Here is a 12,557-nt window from a genome sequence, read left to right as displayed (position 1 = left end):
GGCTACACAAACTCCAGCTGATGCTGCAGGGAGCGATTCAGGCCACATGACAAACCTCCATGCTTTCCTCACTCATAAAAATCATTTGGCCAACTCTAAGTTATGGAAATAAATGGTTTACCATTGTCGTTGTTATTTTCAATGTACCATGTGCCATTATGCCTTTTTTTTTTTTTGTCTTTCTTCCCTAGTGTTTTACTCCTGATGTCACTGTTACTGATTTCGGTACTCTGGGTATTGTATATATGTTTATCGGAACTAGGGACTAAGGAAGGGAAGGGGAACATCAAAATGGAGAGACAAAGGGTAAAATGTGAATAAATACAACAGAAATACTTAAAAAACTATATGTGGTAATCCAACTGTACAATTCATGGGGGGGGGGAAATAGAGAGGAGAGAAGAAGGGGAAAATGAGGGAGGAGGTAACAAGTTTGATAAGAAATATACTCACTGCCTTACATATGAAACTGTAACCACTCTGTACATCACTTTGACAATAAATAAATTAATACAAAAATCACTTGGCCAGAGGTGTTAGCTTGCGCTTAAGCCCAAAGGCCTTCAGTACTAGGAGGATATCATTGAACAGAGAGTCTCAACTTCCAGTTGACCAACATTGCAACCCATAAAAGGTATACAAAAGGCTTTAGATATTTATAAATAGCACTCGCATATCTGATGTGCCTTTACATATCCTGCAAATATAAACTTTTACAAAGCACATAAACCCAAGGCATATTTAGACATGCAGTCCTACACACATATCCTTCAACAGCATCCCATGATGTTGTGGATATTATCCCTCCATGACTCAGGGATAATGACTGGAAATGAATACAAACATGTAAAGCACCTATGTATGACATGTGTTGCATTCTCAAGCTTTCTAAATTGGACTTTAAAATGATATAGAATGGGGGAAGTGAGCAGAATAAGGCAGGAATGCATTGTATATGCCACGGGACTGAGAAAAATATAGGAAGCAGGGAAGGGAAATGTTGAAGGGATGACAGAAAAAGATGCACTATATACACAAATTGTTCTGTTAATGGCAAAAAATAAACATATAACATAAAAATTAAGAAAAGTAAAGGAAGGGGTGGAGGGTCGGAGGAGTGGGTAAGGATGTTAAGAGGGGTGACATTATCAAGAGGCACTGTTCATAAACTTCTCTGTTGAATGGCAACTACCTAAAAAAAGTAAATAAAAGTAATATATTACTGGTATGAAAAGCTTCTAATTCCATTTAAAATCACCAATAACCACAAAACAGCATCCAAAAGAGGTGAACTTAAAGCTTACAATTTTGTAAATTTTACTTGCCTGTGAGGAAAATGCCTTGCAATTATAATGTGTATTTGCTGACCTAAATTTCCAAACCCAGTCCTGTAATTAAAATGTAAACTTACATTTCTACACAGTTCTTCAAAAGTGTAGGAATTGAGAGCTATGATTAATATTTTGAATGAATTGCTCAGAAGATAGAGGCATCTGTCAAGTTTTAACCATAGCCTTCTAAAATAAAAATCTTTTTTTGGAGACAATAACTAATAAATGTCAGATTCATTTCTGGCCTTCTTCACCTGGATTTAGATGGTAACCTCAGAGCACACGGCATTAAATGTCAACTCTATCTCCTTTTTTTAAAAAAAAAAGTAATGTGAATGTAATCAGAAATTTGTTATTTAACTATTCATTTTCCTTAACTCATCTGTTACAATTAGTATAGCAAGTAAGTTTAAGGTTCTAATAATGTACACAAATGGGCAGAATGTGCAATGGGAGCCCTTAGCCTTCCTGTAAATGTGATGTTTGAGAACTTAAAATGTCTCATCTTTGAGGAAGACATTGCTGTTCTGAGGGAAATCCTTCCCTCTATCTCATCGTAACCCTTCCTTATATGTTTGGGAATCATCAGGGAAATGTCACAGTTGTTTGTTCAGCACAAAAACTGATAATGGCAAAAGAAAAAGAATAAAAACAGTAGCTTGATCTTTAGTGTCCGGGAAGATGGCCTCCTGAGAGGCAGGTGTAAGATCAAATCCTTTCTCTGCCATTTACTCCCTGTAGGAACATTGACACCTATTTTTTTTTTTTTTTACTTTTGAGTTGGGCTTTCTAATCCAAAAATCAGGTATAATCAATATCAAGTCACTAGGTTCTTGTGAGGACTAACCTACACATTGCAGTTAAATGCCTGGAAAAGCTCTTTTTTTATCATTTTAATTTTTAATAATTTAACATTTTAAATGAGAAATCTTCAAGTATAACAACATAAGTATACTTTATATTTAGGATTTTTAAGTAAAATTTTGTAATTGAAAATATTTAGATCCAATTCAACTTTTAAAATAGTTTATAGGTTACTAGTTTTAATTTTATTCTTAGTAAGATACCTCAATTCCTTTTATAAGTATTTAGTGGTAGCAAGAACAACCCCTACTCTCCAACCCATCAATTACTACCACCATCATTTGCTGGCCATTCTTCTTCCTTCTTCTATATTGTTTCTTACTCAGGAAATTGGTTTGTATTTTCCCTCTGGCACCGTACTGATTCCTGATCAAGCACAACTGACTTCTTTTGTTGTTGTTGTTGTTGTTGTTGTCATTGTTGTTATTATTTCAATGCAAATGCATTTTTGATGTAATTATTGTTTCACCTGGCTTCACCTGGCCTCTCCCTCCCTACCCGACTCCACATGCATATCTTAAGTACTAGCTTCCTAGTATTTATTTTATTAGACTGTTACTTACTATTTCTAAGGAGTCCCACCATTTGAATTTTCCCTTGCATATATCATACTTTGGTTATTACCTTTGTGTAACTTTGTTGTTGTCATTGTTGTTATTATTTCAATGCAAATGCATTTTTGATGTAATTATTGTTTCACCTGGCTTCACCTGGCCTCTCCCTCCCTACCCGACTCCACATGCATATCTTAAGTACTAGCTTCCTAGTATTTATTTTATTAGACTGTTACTTACTATTTCTAAGGAGTCCCACCATTTGAATTTTCCCTTGCATATATCATACTTTGGTTATTACCTTTGTGTAACTTTGTGTATAATCTTGTATATGTTTAGTTATATATTCATAAATTAAATCTAACTTCCACATATGAGAAAAAAAACATGCATCCTTTGTCTCTCTGGACCTGAATTACTTTGCTTAACATATTTTTTCCTAGGCCCATCCATTTGAAACTGATGAAATATCATGCTTCCCAATGAATAAATAAAATTCCAGTCTGTGTGTGTGTGTGTGTGTGTGTGTGTGTGTGTGTGTATCACATTCTCATGATCCATTCATCTATCGAAAAGCATCTGAGCTATTTCTATATACCTCGGATGTAGTGAATAGTGCAGCAAGAAACGTAGGTGTGCAAGTGGCTTCACTATATCCTGACATGTCTTTTAGATTAATGCCCCAAAGTCATATATTGATTATAGGATCATTTTATGATTTTTGCTTTGAGGAATTGCCAATCTGCCTTCTACAGCAGTTGCATCAGTTTACATTCCCATCCAAGAGTATAGTAGGGTTCTTTGTCCCCCACATCTGCACCAGCCTCTGTTGTCGTTTGTATTATTGATGATGGCCATTCTAACTGGCATCAAATGGAATCTCCAGGTTGTTTTGATTTACATTTCCTTCATGGGCAGAAATGTTGAGCATCTCATCCTGTATTTATTGGTCATTTTTACTTCTTTTTCTGAGAAGTCTCTATTGAGTTAGTTTGCCCATTTATTAATCGGATTGTTGCTTCTTTGGAAGTTGTGTTTCTTTAGTTCTCTGTATATCCTGGATAAGAGGGCATTGTCTGATTTTATCTGGCAAAATTTTTTCTTCCATTCTGTGGGCCATCTTTTTAGCTTGTTAATACATCCTTTTCTGTGCAGACACTTAGTTTAATGCAATCTTAGTTGTGAATTCTTTCTTTGATTTGCTGAGCTCTTTGAACTTTACTCAGAAAGTTTCTGCCGTCGTCAATAAGTTCTAATGTTTCTCCTACTTCTATCCATAGTAGTTTCAAGGGTTCAGGTCTTAAATTGAAATCTTTGATCTATTTTGAGTAGCCATTAATACAGGGTGACTGATAGGAATCCAGTTTCAGTTTTCTGCATGTGGATGAACAAATGAATCATGTGTCATAGCTTCAGCTAATACCTCTAAAAAGGATGCTTAGTTTCATTCCATTCTCTGGAGCTTCTCTACTCTACAGAGGTGATGGCCCAGAGGTCCCAACAATCTTGGATCCAGTGAGTCTTTTAGAACACATTTCCTGAACCACATGCCGCCTAGGAGATACTAAGTTCAAGGGCATTGAGCTCAGGTTTGATTCTCTGAACATTTAAGAGCAATCAATGAAACCTTTGTCCTAGAGGGTGTAGAAAACAACATTTTGAATAGGATTTTTTTATTATTATCCTTAAGAAGTTTTACAAAGTAGTTTCAATGGATGTGTCAGTTCATGAGGACAATGCAGCTGGATCAATGTCACACCTTTCACCATTTCTTTCATCTCTCCCAAACCCACCTGTCCCATCCATTTACATAGTTCCATTTTTTCATGTCTACATTGAACATTAAAACTGCATTCACCCACACTTCCTCTCTTCATTCATATTCCCCTCTCCCCCTTGACCTTACCTCTCTCCACAACACATGTTCCAGCTTGCTGGTATTCATTTTGTTATACTATAAATTAGTCATTCAAAGGAGATACAATTTGGGAATCATTTTATGCATATACCATTTTTCTATTAACATGTTTGTGTGTGCATATATATCATATTATATATAGCATATATTTTATATCATATATATATATAATCCTGTGTATGTTTGCACATATACTTTTAATTTGATCTAACTTCCACATCCAAGAGGAAACATTATAAGTTACTTATGAACCTTTGTTATAAATTTCTCAAAGTAACGTCAGTTACTTCGAAGCATTTTAAAATAAGTGGAGGAGCTGGAATAAACATGTCTGACAGGTAGAGCCCTGGGGACACACAAGACCATCATTCTAGAGAGATGGAAATTGGGAAGCCCCAGAGTCACATGTCTTTTTTGAAACTCTTTTCATTCCTCAAATCCTCAAATTTCATTCCTCATATGTTCTTTGTGACAAGGAAGATGCTTTTTTTTGCTTGAGACCAGTTAAAGAAGATTTTTTTAAGATCTCTAGATTCTTTCCTAGTCTAATAGTTGAAAGTATGGAATGGAGTCAAGCAGAGTCATTGTGAATGAACTATCAGAGCCAACACACTGTTCTTTTCTGTTGTTTTAATACAGGTACCTTAAATTAGAGAATCATTTTCCACAGTAATTCCCTCAGAAATATATACAGTCTTATGATCTCTATAGATGCCTCTAGGCAACTCCATCTTTAATTTTGAGTCTAATTTCCTAGGAGAGATTTTGAAACAACTTTGAAAAAAGTTTTGAAAATGTTCCTGCTATCAGTAAAAGATATTAAAATTAAAAAACTAAATACGACCCATTACTATAGCACAGTCTACTTATCACAATTTATACTTGAAAATGAAAATGTTTTAAGACTTTCTTAGCAGAATTAAGAAGAAGCCAGCAATAAAAAATATTGCATACAAACCAGCCTTGTTTCATAGAGAAGATATTTTCTTGTAATTACTTTCTGACAAAATTAACTAATGCCTCAGCCAGTTTATTAAGAAATAATGTAATTCTCACCATGATACTTTCCAACCAAGATAAGACTTTTGGGCAGCATTACCTATAAGGAGATAATTTAGTGGCTGAAAGATGTGGGCAGCTAGATTTTTCATTTCATAATTAATTTTTTTATTCTCAAAGAATCAATGGTATTTTTTATTAAATTTAATTTGCAAAGAACAGAAGGTCTTTTTATTTCTACACCCTAGAGCAATAGGCTTCAGATTTTTAGAGGGTGTTATCGAACCCCATAGTCAACTTGTACAGAATAATAAATGACTCAATACCTACCTCCTCCTTCTGGAATCTGCATAGAATTATAGAGACAAGATCCAACCCTAGGTCTCCAATAACACCCCAGAGCAAAGCAGTCTATCATACCTATTCCCAAACAAGAAAAACTGACAATTCAATTTCACATCATAGTCTTCAAGGAAAATTGATTGGGTGACAATACTATCTGCTTTTATTGTAAGTGTAATCAATATGATCTGCACTTTCCTGAATAGCCATAAAGTTATTGTAAGTGTAGTTACTGGGGCTCTGGGATGATTGGTAGCAATTGGCTACAGGATAAGTGAGTCAAAGCATAACTCCCATGCTTTTTTCTTGTCTGAATATCCTTCCAGCTTGCTGATGTGGCCTCCCCAACACAGAGCTGAAAAAGACAATACAAATACCAGCCACTAGGGGCAGGCTGCAATGAAAGGACAAAGTCTGGTAGACCATGTAGGCGGGAAATGAGAATGCATGGCAAACAGCTACCAAATGCTGAGTCCTTCTGATTCTTTGATCCAAGTCCAGGAATGCTTGGACCTGACTTGGAAACACAGCTAAGTAGCCAGAAACATGCAACATGACCGGCCCCTGCTGTCATGCTCTACTGAATACAGAGTCAGGAGGATATGACCTCCTCACAGGAGTCAGTTAGGTAAAGGAGAAGGAAGAAAGAGCCCACAGTCCTAAACACTAATCAGTTATTGAAACCGATTTTGCTATCGGAGAGCCCTTTATCTTTCTGCACAGGGAAGTCTCATCTCTCCTGAAGTCAAGAGCAATTTACTAGTTGCATGGCCGCGATTCTGTTCTAGAAGTATGTCAGATTTCACACATTAAAAGTCCATTTTGTAAAACTCTTTCATCAGACCCCCTACTAGATTACTCTCCTCAAACATTAAAAGAAAGGAGATTGAAACATGGGATACTTTGAGGCTGAAGGAGCCAGCACTAAACGGGCAAGGTAAGAAAGACGATTGATTTCTGGCTTGGACCCTTTGAAAATAGAACTTTCTTACATAAGTATTTAACTAAAAATATTACTTTCTTCCCTCTTTTCCCTCATAATAAAAGCAATAAATATTCATTAAAATGATAAAGCATAGAGAAACTAAAAGAAAATTAGAAATCCAATATAGAAATTTACATATACTCTGATGTATACAGTTGAACTTTATTGTTTATTCTTTGTGGATTTTTATTTTTGAAAGTGATATGTGTGAGTTTAAAAAGAAGAGTAGGGAGAAGTTTTATTCTCTTTCATTATTCCCCTACCTTTAGCAAAATCTATTCTAGGCATATCTTACTCTAATAAGCACTTCTGTTGGATGAATCCCTATAGAAAGAATATGATATTCCTTGAATCAGAGTTTCAGAATGGAAACAGGAAAAGTCAATAGAAAAAGAAAAGCCAGAGAAAACTAACAGCTCTCAAAGATCTTTGTTTGTTGAAGGAATCCGAGCTCCTTAAATCTAAGTGAGAATTAGCTTAACCTAGGTTAAGCTAGGTTAGGTAGGTTATCTTACCTTCAGGAAGAAAATCATTGTAGAATCAGGGACACAAACATTGCTAGAAATCTCACCCTTTCCCAGGCAGACAGTGTCCACTATCACATCTTTTTCCATCCCAACAACCAAAAGCAACTGAATTTAGTCCACTTTTTCTTTCTTTCTTTTCTTTTTTTTTAATCTATTGGGAATTTTTATTGAACAGAAATTGTCATAAACAAAAGCAACACAGATTTCATATTGAGCATAGAGGACAAGTTTGATATGGATGGAATTTGTCTATTTTAAATTTATATTTTTTTTAATTTTTGTTATTATCTTCAGGTAGTTGTACAAAGGAATTGTCATTAAACAAAGCTGTGTATGAGTACAATATACCTTAATCAATGTCATCTCTTTCAACATTCTCACCCATCCCCCTCTTACCCACCCCTTTCCTCTTACAATGCTGTAGGATGTCCATTGGATTCTTGTCTGCATCCCTCCCCATTCTCTTATATAACTATGTTAAGAACTGAACCCAGAGCCTTGGTCATACTAAGCAAGGGTTCTACCACTGAGATCCACTCTTAACCCCAAGAAGGCTTTATTTCAAAACAGAAAAGTAAAACTCTGAGTTGTAACCTCAGTGTAGTTCTCCTTTGTGGAATGAGTTCTTGTTCCCCATTCTCACTGTCCACACACTGATGGCACTAAGAACGAGCAGAGTGCCTGGTCCAGGATTGCCAACTCACAAACACGAATTTCCATCTTTTCCATTTGATAGCACCTGTGTCAGGCTTTTCTAATACCTATTCAGCTCCCACCAGCGTTTTTATAATTGCCATTTCTCACATTCAAGTTTCCTGGAGTGAACTTCCTACATTCATAACTTACCTCCTTTGGATCAGAGGCTCTGCACCTTGCAAGGTGGCAATAACGTAATTTAAAATGTTTGACTGCAACAATACAACAGTGCACAAAGGCTTAACCAAAACTTTCAAGACTGATCTGCCTTCTTCTCATTGGACTATTATTCTGTTCACTTTCAAATTTCACATGTAGTAATATCTAGACAGGCCAGAACACATTCGGAGGAAATATAGCAGTATGAGAAAAATCCCAGCTGAGCTACATGGGAAGAAATTGCAGGATTTATGCTGAGGAAGCAAAAAGAGAGAGACTTACCCTAGCTTGGCTAAAACCTGAGGATCAAGTTTCAAAGCCAGTCAAGGCAGAAACATGAGACTCATCACCAATTAACAGCAAAAACTATGAAGTGGAGGTGTGGGTCAAGTGGTAGATCACTACCCTTGAGAGAAAAAGAAAGTTAATTGAGGCCCTGAGATTGAGGTCTAGTACTAGAGAGAGACAGAGACAGAGATTTGGGGAGAACACATAACTGTTATCTTTTAGGGTTTGATTTTTCAGTATTTAACATTCACTAATTTCCAACTCTATGGTTGTGTCTTATGGTAGTTTATATCTGTATCCCAGCTGCAAGGGAGATAGCATGAAGAAGATCATAGTTTGGGGCTAGCCCATGCAAAATTACATGACACCCTGCCTGAAAAAAGAACTAGATGTAAAAGTAAAAGATCTGTGGCTCAAGTTGTTGAGTATTTACAAGCAAGTATAAGGCCCTGAACTCAAAACCAACTCTGTCTCCCCCTTGGAAATAAAAACAGTACATTGTGAAATTTTTGTATGATTATAGAAACCATTTCCTAGTCTGTGAACTCAAGAGAACCACAGCTGCTATCTCCATGAAGCTCTAAAATCAAGGGGCTCTAAGAACCAGAGAGATGGGAATCAGGAGTCCATGCCAGGAATTATGGGGGAAGTGAGCTGTCTAAACTATTGTCTGATGATGTTGTGACAAAAAAAATGGCAAGTAGTATAAAGTAAATGTGGTAATGCTGGTACTGGGACTTGAACTCAGGGCCTGTGCTCTCGCTTGGCTTTATGATCCAAGGCTGATCCTCTACCACTTGAGCCTCAGCTCTCTTTCTGGCTATTTGTTAGTTTTATATAAGAATCTCAGGGATTTTTTGGGGGGAGGGGGGCTGGTCTGGCTTCAAATTGTGATCCTCAACCCCCAGCCTTCTGAGGAGCTGGGATTACAGGCATGAGCCAGGATGGTATTGTTTTGATCTGTTTTCTCCCAGAATCATTTTAATTTGGCATCCAAATGCATAAGAAGACTGAGAACAATATGTAAGCCTTATGTGGAAGAAAGAACATCATTCATTGCTCTTTGTAGGAATAGAACTGATGTAATAAATCCATGGAAGCATCCAAGTAAAGATGACCCCTAATAGAATCATGTTTGTTATTAAGTCCAGTAGTTAGCAGAATTTTAATTTCAGCTCTGCCCTCCTGATTCTCCTTAAGCTGAGAAGCATCTTCAATGCCATCTCCTCTGGGAGAAGGCAGAAATCCCCAACACAGACACCAGTCCCAATTCACACATTTTCAAGGGATTTCATTCTGCTCTCTGTGAGCATTTCAACCTCTTCCAAATGGCAGAGCAGGTGTAGGAAGCTGCCAGAAAGAGGAACACAAGACAGCTGTGCAACCGTTTCAATGTCTGCCTCTACAGGTTCACAGAACAGGCCATAACACCACCTGGGCCTTGCCCTGTGAGCAGGCAGCTTGTAGAAAAGCAAAAGCTATTTGTTACTTGGCACATTTTTCTTGCATATGTAACAGGGCATGTGTCCAGTTCTTTGTCCTTGTTCTTAGACAGCACAATGGATGTATCATTCCATTAGCCACCGCTTAGAGCCCATTGTAGGAGCATCATCCATTTAGGACTTCATAGTGTTTACCGAGGCTTTCACAGGGTTCTTTGTGACATGAGACAGAAGCCAGCCTAGTAACTATAGCTAACAGGCTGGGAGCCAAGCCATGCCAATACAAAATCACTGGCTTACAGCATCTCCATGCACTTGGCAGGTGTTCTTGGAAAAAATCAAAAGGTTTGAACAAAAGAAAAAACTACCAGCAACCAACACAGAAAAATAAATAAATAAATAAATAAATAGCAACAAACTAGAGCATTGTGGTTCCTCACAGCCAGAATAAAGGAGGAGGAGGAGGAAGGGGAAAGCTGAATGTGGCCATTTGTCAGACCACACGGTGGGAGTTAATGTCAGGGCAGAAGCATTAACACTTGATAATCACCACCCACAGTACATGGGGTGACTCAGAGATGTCTGAGCAAAGGCTGGTAGATGTGACCACCATGTTCCTCTCACCCACGCAGTGGCCATGACAACCACCCACTGTGGAGCAGACAATTATTGTCTGGTCTCACCAATCTCATCCAGGGCCCTCTGACACCAAGAGCTTTAGTAACTCCCCAATTGTTCTTAGCAAACACTGCTGTGGGAGAATTTCTTGAACATTCATTCTCACATTAGGGGGAATTTGAATTGGTTTTCTTCTTTTGCAAAAGTTGTGTTCATTTTGCAGGCATAAGGCTAAAGGTAGACTAGAAGGGCGATTTCAGAAATAAATAAACCTGAATTTTTGAAGTTAACTTATACAGTGTGTGCTTACTACATAATTTGAAGCATGGGAACTTGACCCTGGGGGCACTTGATAAACTTAGGGCATGTGAGCTGTTTAGCCCTCACACAACAGTAGGCTCCAGAATATGACTGGGACGCCATGCCGGGCCTGCCTCTGAGCTGCCTCTGAGCTGCCAGAGGCTGCCACAGGGTGGAAACCCAATACTACAGTAGCTCATGCCCCACACATTTTATGCTGTTCTGTGTAATCAAATTTAACACTTTTTCTTTGTACATCAATTTGATAATAAAAATTTGAAAAAAATAAAATAAAAAATTTTTAAAAAGTTAACACTTTTGCTTTCAGATTAGAACAATTAATCCTTTCCAAAGTTGAATTCACATCTTCACATTTTCCAGATGCTGGAATTGGGGGCAAAATGTCTATGTTCCCAGCCTTGCAGTACCTGGTGCTAAACGACAATCAGATAACCCAGTGGTCATTTATCAATGAACTCGATAAGCTGCAGTACCTGCACACTCTGTCCTGCATCAGAAACCCCTTGACTGAAGGAAGCAAAGAGGCGCAGACCACACAGCAGTTTATCATTGCCAAACTTGGTCAGCTGCAGACCCTAAACAAATGTCAGATCTTCCCAGAGGAAAGACGTGGGGTGGAGCTGGATTACCTCAAGGCTTTTGTGAAGGAGTGAAAAAAGGTTGGTGGACACCATGATCCAGACAGAAACAGACCAGATGAAGAATTTTTTGCTGCCTATCCTCAATACCAGCTCCTCTGTGACAAACACGGCACGCCTGAAGATGGGGAAGTCAACGTACGACAGCCATTCATGCTCAAGAACCAGCTACTCACACTGAAGATAAAATATCCAAGTCAGCTTGAACAGAAAGTTCTGGAGAAGCAACTGCCAGACTCCACGACAATCTAAAAGGTGAAGGGACTTTTCTCACGGCTTCTCAAATTTCCTGTGTCCGAAATTTTGCTATCCTATGAGAGTCTCAAAATGCTGGGCATAGAAATCAATTTTTGTGGAATTAGTGCCATGACATGCCCACTGGAAAAAACAGAAAACATTTCTAGGCTTGTATGCATAGTAGTAATAATAAAGGCTTTGACTACTAAAAAAATAAAAATTTAAAAAAGAAATAAATAAACCTATCTCTGGACAAGGGCCAGGCTATACGTCCTTGTATGTAAATGTTAGAAATGTTTGTTGGGTCATCTATGTGCCAGAATCCACACTTACTAAATAAGAGCTTCCAGTTTGTAGATTCCTCAAAAATCTAAACATAAAACTACTTTAAGATTCATCAAAGCCATTCTTTACGAGTAAAAATACTTATACACCATGTTCGTTGCTGACTAGTCACCATAGCCAAATTACAGGAGCATCTCAGATGCCCCACAATGAATGAATGGACCAAGAAACTAAGAAAATGTGGGGTATGTATAGAAATTTATTCATCCTTCAGGCAAAATATTATTATGTCATTTGTAGGGACATGAATGGACCTGGAAAAAAAGATATTAAGTAAAATAGGCTGGTCTCAG

At 37.6% G+C, this 12,557-nt stretch overlaps 1 pseudogene; it reads left to right on the top strand.

The window, feature by feature from the left end:
- The first annotated feature begins 6,901 nt into the window (after positions 1 to 6,901).
- On the top strand, positions 6,902 to 12,144 carry LOC125344907 (annotated as a pseudogene).
- The last annotated feature ends 413 nt before the right edge of the window (positions 12,145 to 12,557 follow it).

The sequence above is a fragment of the Perognathus longimembris genome, chromosome 2 (genome assembly GCF_023159225.1).
Source record: "Perognathus longimembris pacificus isolate PPM17 chromosome 2, ASM2315922v1, whole genome shotgun sequence".
NCBI classification, from domain to species: domain Eukaryota; kingdom Metazoa; phylum Chordata; class Mammalia; order Rodentia; family Heteromyidae; genus Perognathus; species Perognathus longimembris.
Note: the sequence above shows the minus strand (reverse complement) of the source record. Positions and strands in the feature narration are given on the sequence as shown.